Source organism: Ranitomeya variabilis, chromosome 1 (assembly GCF_051348905.1).
Source record: "Ranitomeya variabilis isolate aRanVar5 chromosome 1, aRanVar5.hap1, whole genome shotgun sequence".
In the NCBI taxonomy this organism is placed as follows: Eukaryota; Metazoa; Chordata; class Amphibia; order Anura; family Dendrobatidae; genus Ranitomeya; species Ranitomeya variabilis.
This window is the reverse complement of record NC_135232.1, coordinates 549053036-549062451: the sequence shown is the minus strand read 5'-3', so window position 1 is coordinate 549062451 and position 9416 is coordinate 549053036.

Genomic DNA, 9416 nt, shown 5'->3' with positions numbered 1-9416 from the left:
ATCTTTTCGTTTGGATCTCCCAGCATCGTTTGCTATTCATAATGTGTTCCATCGGTCGTTGTTGCAGAGGTATGAGGTGCCCGTTGTTCCTTCGGTTGAGCCTCCTGCTCCGGTGCTGGTGGAGGGAGAATTGGAGTATGTTGTTGAGAAGATCTTGGATTCTCGTGTTTCCAGACGCAAACTCCAGTATTTGGTTAAGTGGAAGGGTTATGGTCAGGAGGATAATTCCTGGGTGGTCGCCTCCGATGTTCATGCGACTGATTTGGTCCGCGCCTTCCATAGAGCTCACCCTGATCGCCCTGGGGGTTCTCGTGAGGGTTCGGTGACCCCTCCTCAAGGGGGGGGTACTGTTGTGGATTCTGTTTGTGGGCTCCCTCTGGTGGTTACTGCTGGTACTGGGTGACTTTGGTGGGTTGCGGCCTTTGGTTTCCACCTGTCCATCAGAGGCTGGGTGTTTCCTATTTTACCTGGCCTTTCTGTCATTCCCTTGCCGGCTATCAATGTATTCAGATGTGCTCTGTTTGGTTCCTGCCTACCTGCTCCCAGATCTTTCAGGATAAGCTAAGTGTTGATTTTCAGTTGTTTGGTTTTTTGTCCAGCTTGCTTATTATGTCTCTATGCTAGCTGGTAGCTCTAGTGGACTGAGGTTCTCCCCATGTGCCATGAGTTGGCACATGGGTTCTTGTAATCTCAGGATGGTTTTTTTGATTAGGGTTTTTTGCTGACCGCTCAGTCCCCTATTGTATCTTTCTGCTTTCTAGTTTACAGCGGGCCTCAATTTGCTAAAGCTATATATATCATCTCTATGTGTGTGCCTTCCTCTCATTTCACCGTCAACACATGTGAGGGGGCAACTATATCTTTTGGGGTTCATTCCTCTGGAGGCAAGTGAGGTCTTTAGTTTCTCTGCAGTACTAGTTAGCTCTTAGGCTGGTGCGTGGCGTCTAGAACCAACGTAGGCACGCTCCCTGGCTATCTCTAGTTGCGTTTGTCAGGCGTAGGGCAGCGGTCAGCCCAGGTTCCATCACCCTAGAGCTCGTCCGTTATTTATTTGTACTTTGCTTGTCCTGTGCTATCCCTAGCCATTGGGGATTCATGACAGGTAATGTGCTCTGAAATAAAGTCCTGTAAAGGTGAAAGCTAGAAGAAAGATGCAGCAGACCCGTAGGGGTAGACATAGCGTCCTGCATACATGTCAGTAAGAAAGTAATGAAGGAAGTTTAATGTTTTATTTAATAGAAAATGTTTAATAATGTGCTAGAAAATGAGGACAGGAAGTGAACCCGTAGGGGTTAGTGGTGAGTCCTCTTAGGAGCCATACAGAGATGTGTTGTGAATTTGCTTTTTGCTCCCTCTAGTGGTTACTAGTTTTTTGACTCTGGTTTTTCTGTCATTCCTTTTATCCGCACCTGGGTCGTTAGTTAGGGGTGTTGCTATATAAGCTCCCTGGACCTTCAGTTCTATGCCTGGCAACGTAGTTATCAGAGCTAGTCTGCTGTGCTCTTGTCTACTGATCCTGGTTCCAGTTATATCAGCTAAGTCTGCCTTTTGCTTTTTGCTATTTGTTTTGGTTTTGTATTTTTGTCCAGCTTGTTCCTAATCTATATCCTGACCTTTGCTGGAAGCTCTAGGGGGCTGGTGTTCTCCCCCCGGACCGTTAGACGGTTCGGGGGTTCTTGAATTTCTAGTGTGGATTTTGATAGGGTTTTTGTTGACCATATAAGTTACCTTTCTTTATTCTGCTATCAGTAAGCGGGCCTCTCTGTGCTAAACCTGGTTCATTTCTGTGTTTGTCATTTCCTCTTACCTCACCGTCATTATTTGTGGGGGGCTTCTATCCAGCTTTGGGGTTCCCTTCTCTGGAGGCAAGAAAGGTCTTTGTTTTCCTCTACTAGGGGTAGCTAGATTCTCCGGCTGGAGCGTGTCATCTAGAATCAACGTAGGAATGATCCCCGGCTACTTCTAGTGTTGGCGTTAGGAGTAGATATATGGTCAACCCAGTTACCACTGCCCTATGAGCTGGATTTTTGTATTCTGCAGACTTCCACGTTCCTCTGAGACCCTCGCCATTGGGGTCATAACAGAGATGGCTCAGTAATCCGAACTGAAAGATGGATGATATGTTCTATACTGTGTATAGTAGTAGAAGGACAGTAGGCCCGGGCAGAAAGGGGCGGTCCTGTAACAGAAAGGAGAGGCAGTAGGTCTGGAGCAGTTAGGACAGGCAGTCCTGCAGATGTAAAGAAGGAGAATGCATAAAAGTTGATTAGCCTTATAATGTTTTATAAGAAGGTCTTTAGTGGATCCAGCGAGTACGTCCTTAAAGGCAGTGTTAAATTATTGTTCAAAGATTTTGCACTTAGTAGAATACCCGGTTGGGTAAGAAAAGTTATTTAAAGTATTTAACTATGTTTGAAACGTTCAAGTGTCCTCACCTCCCATAAAGGGAAGCTCTGTTAAAAAGTTTACTTGTACTTGCATTTTAAAAATTGTATGTCTTTTTGCTGACATGTATTGTTGCTTTCTTCCCAGTCCAGGAGTACTGGATTTAACCGGGGGGAGTGCAGCGCCCCAGAGTCCTGGTCGTTGCAGTACTGTTGCTCCGCCGCTAAGGGGGGCTATGGTACGTCTGATGGCACTGAAGGAGTACATCTGACCAGGTATCACAGACACCAATACATTTCACAGTCTGGCCTCCAGGGGGAGCTAAGGGTTCTATTTATTAGGCCACTCCTCACAATCTGGTAAAACTGGGGGTTAGGCAGGAAGTTAAGTGAGAAAGCTGACTGGGTTGGAACCAGGCAACACCTTGTGGCAGAGGGTGTTGTAGGGGAAGATTCAGAGGGGTCCCTGTCAGGGGTGGGATCCTGACAGAGGCCTAGCAACCAAAGAGAACGTTACGGGACCGCGCCTGCACGATATAGCGGCGGTACCCCAAGAAAGGACAAGAAGCGAGGTTTATTGTGCTGAGTGAGAAACGAGATCAACGCAACAAGGAGAATACCAGTAGGAGTCGTGCTGTAAGACGAGGCAACATCCTACTGAGGCGCATAACCGGTGGCCGGAACGCCGAGGAAGTATAGAGCTCCAGGCCAAACTTCAAACCTACGGCAGGACAGTCAGTTATAGGCGGGCTGTCTCACCCAATTGACCTAGGAAGACACAAGGGGGGTAACAACAGGAGTGGGGCGACGCTAGAGTCCCGGAAGAGCTCCGAGCCTCCCCGTCATACGGGTGCGTCCTAACCATAAGATCTGGGGGACGTGGAAGAACATCAGAATCGAGTTGTGAGGGAACACGTGAAACAGACACAACAGTTGTGAGGACTATCCCGTGGTGCTTAGCAGGGAAGGACTACAACACACAAGCGCTAGAAGGTAGGCACAGATTTCCACCTGCAAAGGGAACTCTGGAGGTGCCATTGGACCGGCCAGGCTTGCGCAGCCCGGTTAAACGTATTCCGGAGTGAGGATCCTGAAGCCTTCAGTAAAGAGGTAAAGAGACTGCAACCTGGTGTCCTCGTTATTTACCGCGACCGGCACTTCACCAGACCATAACGACACCACCATCCACCCCCTATTATTTGGGCGCCCCTCAGCAGGGTCACGGACCGGGCCTAGCCACCGTGACAACCCCCAGAGCAGAGACTCAGAGGCCCGGTACCGAGTACCCCTCGGCCCTGCGGCAGTGGGGGCGCTGCATTAGTAATTTGTACTGGATATGCTGAGGGAATGGGAGCCAGTGAAGAGATTTGCAGAGGGGGGAAGCAGAGCAGTAGTGAGGAGAGAGATGAATTAGTGGGGCAGCAGAGTTAAGGATGGACTGGAGAGGTGCAAGGGTGTTAGCAGGGAGGCCGCAGAAAAGGATGTTGCAGTAGTCAAGGCGGGAGATGATGAGGGCATGCACAAGCATTTTAGTAGATTGACGGTTGAGGAAAGGACGGATTCTGGAGATATTTGAGCTGGAGGCGACAGAGCTTGGATGTGCGGTTTGAAGGACAGGGCAGAGTCAAAGGTTACTCCGAGGCAGCGGACTTCTGGTACTGGGGAAAGCATGATGTCGTTAATTGCGATAGATAGGTCAGGTAAGGATGATCTATGGGATGGAGGAAAGATGATGAGTTCAGATTTGTCTACATTGAGTTTGAGGAAGCGAGAGGAGAAGAAGGAGGATATGGCTGATAGACACTCCGGGTTCTGGACAGCAGAGCGGTAACGTCTGGGCCAGAGAGGTAGATCTGAGTGTCATCAGCATAGAGGTGGCACTGGAATCCATGGGACTTTATGAGTTGTCCCAGTCCCAAGTGTATAGATTGAGAAGAGTATGGGTCCTAGAACACAGCCTTGGGGGACTTCAACAGAGAGAGGGTGGGATGAGGAGGTAGTGCTGGAGTGGGAGAGGCTGAATGTGCGGTTGAAAAGGTACGAGGAGATCCAGGATAGGGTGAGGTCTTTGATGCCAAAGGAGGAGAGGATCTGTAGTAAGAGGCAGTGGTCAACTGTGTCGAAAGCAGAGGACAAGTCTAGAAGGAGGAGTACAGAGTATTGTCCGTTAGCTTTGGCGGTAAGTAGGTCGTTAGTGATTTTGGTCAGGGCTCTCTCAGTTGAGTGATGGGGGCAGAAACCAGATTGTAGATTGTCAAAGAGTAAGTTAGATGAGAGGTAGGAGGAAAGTTCAGAGTGGACGTGCTGCTCCAGGAGTTTGGAAGTGAATGGGAGCAGCGATATTGGGCGATAGCTGGACATAACAGTTGGATTGAGGGTTGGCTTTTAAAGGCTAGGCGTGATTGTGGCATGTTTGAAAACAGGTGGGAAGGTGCCAGAAGTTAGTGATACGTTGATGAGGTGGGTTAGGGATGGGATAGCACACAGGTGGTGAGGTGCGATTTGGAGAGGAGACAATTAAGCCCCCCTTCAGTGATGTTGGATAGGGAGGTTATGGGATTTGGGCATTGGTCTGGTATACAAAGGGGTTGTGGTGGTTGAACAATGAAGACTTGACTTGTCTGGTCAATCTTATTTTTAAAGTGTGTGGCAAAGTCCTCAGCAGAGATGAGGGAGGTTGGAGGGGACAGTGGGGGGCGGAGGAGGGAGTTAAAGGTTTTGAATAACTGTTTGGGGTTGTAGGATAGGGAAGATACGAGGGTTGTGAAGTAGGCCTGTTTAGCAGAGGTAAGAGCAGATTTAAAAGCGAGTGTTGCTTGTTTGAATACAGTGAAGTCATCTTGCGAGTGTGATTTCTTCCAACGCCGCTCTGCAACCCTGGACACTTGCCGAAGCTTTTTAGTGGCGTTATTGTGCCAATATTATCGATTGATACGTCGCACTCTGCCATGGACGAGAGGGGCAACCGTGTCAATAGCTGATGCGAGAGTGGCATTGTAGAAAGCAGCGGCACTGCCTGTGTGGTGGAGTGAGGATATGGATGCCAGTGGTAGGATGGAGTCAGAGAGTGTGTGGGAGTCTAGGTGTGCAAGGTTTCTGCGGAGGTGCGCATGTTGCTGGACATGGGTGACCGGTGAGGAGGACAGGAATGATTAGGTGAGCAGATGGTCGTCGGATAGAGGGAGAGGGGAGGTGGTAAAGTTAGATAGAGAGCAGAGACGGGTGAAGATGAGGTCTAGTGTATGTCCATCTGTGTGGGTGGCTACGGAGGACCACTGAGTAAGTCTAAAGGATGAAGTAAGGGACAGAAGTTTGGAGGCTGTTGACTGGAGGGTATCAATGGGGATGTTGAAGTCACCCATGATGATGGTGGGAATGTCAGCAGAGAGAAAGTGAAGAAGCCAGGTGGAGAATTGGTCAATAAAGGCAGTGGCTGGGCCTGGAGGTCGGTATATGACGGCCACTTGGAGGTTGGAGGGAGAGTAGATACGGACAGAGTGGACTTCAAAGGAGGGGAGGATAAGGGAGGGAAGAGGTGCGATTGTGTTAAAGGTGCAGTTTGAAGAAAGGAGAAGACCCACTCCTCCACCATGTCTGTTGCTGGGGAGAAGGGTGTGGGTGAAGTGGAGGCCTCCATATCACAGCGCAGCAGGGGAAGCGGTGTCAGAGGGTGTTAGCCATGTTTCTGTGAGGCCGAGGAAGGCAAGATTGAGAGAGAGAAAAAGGTTGTGAATCACATGAAGCTTATTGCAGATTGAGCAGGCATTCCAGAGTGCTCCAGAGAGTTGGAGCAGGGGGGTGGGCGTCAGGGGCACGGGTTTTATGTTGGAAAGATTGCAGTAGCTGATATTAGATAGGGAGCGATAGGAGGGGGTAGTAATGGGAGGTTTGAACTGTGGGGGTCCAGGGTTGGGAGATATGTCTCCAGCAGTGAGGAGGAGCAGAGAAAGGGAGAGCAGGTGGGAGAAAGAGTGGGAGGCTTGTTTTATTAGGACAGATTTGAGGTTGAGGAGCAGGTCAGCAGAGGAGGACAGGTGGGGAGATAAGAGGGAAGGGGAGATGATTATTAGGTTAGAGAGTGCTGGGGTTTGTGATAGCGAAGAGGATTAGTGGAGCAAACACTGTAAGGGCATATGTAAACATGCTGAAGGAGTAAAGGTACCTTCACACGAAGCGACGCTGCAGCGATAGCGACAACGATGCCGATCGCTGCAGCGTCGCTGTTTGATCGCTGGGGAGCTGTCACACAGACCGCTCTCCAGCGACCAACGATGCCGAGGTCCCCGGGTAACCAGGGTAAACATCGGGTTGCTAAGCGCAGGGCCGCGCTTAGTAACCCGATGTTTACCCTGGTTACCAGCGTAAAAGTAAAAAAAACAAACAGTACATGCTCACCTGCGCGTCCCCCAGCGTCTGCTTCCTGACACTGACTGAGCTCTGGCCCTAACAGCACAGCGGTGACGTCACCGCTGTGCTTTCACTTTCACTTTAGGGCCGGCGCTCAGTAAGTGTCAGGAAGCAGACGCTGGGGGACGCGCAGGTGAGTATGTACTGTTTGTTTTTTTTTACTTTTACTCTGGTAACCAGGGTAAACATCGGGTTACTAAGCGCGGCCCTGCGCTTGGTAACCCGATGTTTACCCTGGTTACCAGTGTAAAACATCGCTGGTATCGTTGCTTTTGCTTTCAAACACAACGATACACGGCGATCGGACGACCAAATAAAGTTCTGGACTTTATTCAGCGACCAGCGACATCACAGCAGGATCCTGATCGCTGCTGCGTGTCAAACTAAACGATATCGCTAGCGAGGACGCTGCAACGTCACGGATCGCTAGCGATATCGTTACAAAGTCGTTTCGTGTGAAGGTACCTTAAGATGGGTTAATAGAAAAGCTAGGTCCAAGTAATACCAAGTGCTTACACAGCAGACATACCCAAATGAGACAGAGACATAGAGTGGGGTCCTGACTCCTGCAGTGACTAACTGCCATTGAAATAACGGCGGCGTCTTTATGCTTAGCTGTGTAATGCTTTGCTGCAGGAATGCGCTTGCCTGACCCCACACGCGTCACATCTGATGCCTGTGACAAAAAAAACACGTTTTAAATTGTTAGATTTTCACTTAAATTCATTTAAATGACCTGGCTGTAGTCTGCAGTGTGACCAAGCAAATAAATGTAGAAAAAAGGGGGCTATGGGTTGCTTTGTAATAAAATTAGCAGGTATGCAAAAAAAGTGCAAAAAGAAATCCTAGCCACGGATACCTGCAGCTAGGCATTGTAAGATTGCTCTTACTGAGTGTATTGGGAGACACTCGCTTGGCACGGAATTCAAGCACTTAGGCAACACTCGCTTGGCACGGGATTCAAGCACTTAGGCACGTTTTTTTTCAAACAAAACTGTCTATATGGTTTATTGCACCATAAACCATAGAAATATGAACAATAAGCAAACAGTCTTTGCATCAATCTTCACATTAACAGTATACGGCTTTGAAACCGCGGTCACTAAACACACTGAACCTCTGTGTCCAGTTATCGTGGGTGACCACACGCCATACAGTTGATTGATGTCCATGGAGCACAACAGGCACCAACATATGACATTACGGTTGCAGCAACTAAACACACTGGTCCTCCCTTGACCAGTTGCCGTGGGTTACCACACAGTTCATATCACAAGTACCAACAGTCTGTACAGGTACCTGACGGGAGCTCCAGCTCCACCTGCTGACTCCTTGTCAGTCCTCTCTTCCGGGAAAGCTGCCTCACGGGAATCACCAACTTACCTGTGCGGCATATCTTAGTCAGTCCAGACCCACTGAAGGATGGTAGCTTCCCCTATGGATCCAGTCCTACTCCCAGGACCTCCCAACACCAGCATATGGCCTGGCCGGGTGCTATTCAGGACGTTAGTCCAACACCCCAGGCCACCAGGTCTGAAGCCCCACCATGTGCTCTTCAGGAAGCCTCCTCCCAGGTCTTCCAACACAGGCTTCAAACAGGAAACTCACAGCGATCCCTGTGACCCACACCCTGGTCACATTATATACCTTTTAACCACTCCCCTGGGTGGGAGTGTGGGTGTGTGGCTAGTTTGTCCCGCCCATCTCACATAACTAGCCCTGCCAAACCTCCCCTGACTATTACACAACATGCAACATACTTGTGGGACTATAGGTCCCAGAAAACCACATCGCTTCAGGCTGGCAGCGCAGAGTCTTCTCCTCCGCGACACACATATCGTCCATTCATCACAATGCCGGACTTTGTCTTATTACCACAGCCATGCATGCAACTGCCATGCACTCTCATGGCCTCAATACACCTCTGTGTGCATACTGGGGAGACCATTCAGCGCCCCCTACCTGTTACAGGGGTCACTGCATCACAGTATATATAAAATACGCAGCAGCAGACAGTAATGGAGCCTTTTGATGTATGCAGTGAGATCTATATACTTACAGTGCCTACATGCCTTGCACTGATGTGGATATGCGCACATAGACTCCCCTGCCTACCTAGCACTGCAGTCTATATAACCCCGAATTAGCCCTAAAAGGACTGTTGGTTTTTCAGGATTTGTGGATTTAACACTACACATGTTCCAAATTATTATGCAGATTGGATTTAAGTGTCATAAAGATTTGTTTTGTTTTTCAAATAAACTCATGGATGGTGTTATGTCTCAGAGCTCAATGGATCACTGAAATCAATCTTAAACACATGTGATAATTAGTTTTCCAGGTGATTCTAATGAAAGGAAAACTACTTAAAAATGATGTTCCACATTATTAAGCAGGCCACAGTTTTCAAGTAACATGGGAAAGAAAAAGGATCTCTCTGCTGCCGAAAAGCATCAAATGGTGCAATGCATTGGTCAAGGGTTGAAAATATTAGATACCGTATTTTTCGGACTACAAGACGCACTTTTTTCCCCAAAAATGTAAGGGGAAAATGGGGGTGCGTCTTGTAGTTGGAATATACTTACAAATTATGCGGCAGCGGCGGCGGTGGTCCCGATGCAGCCT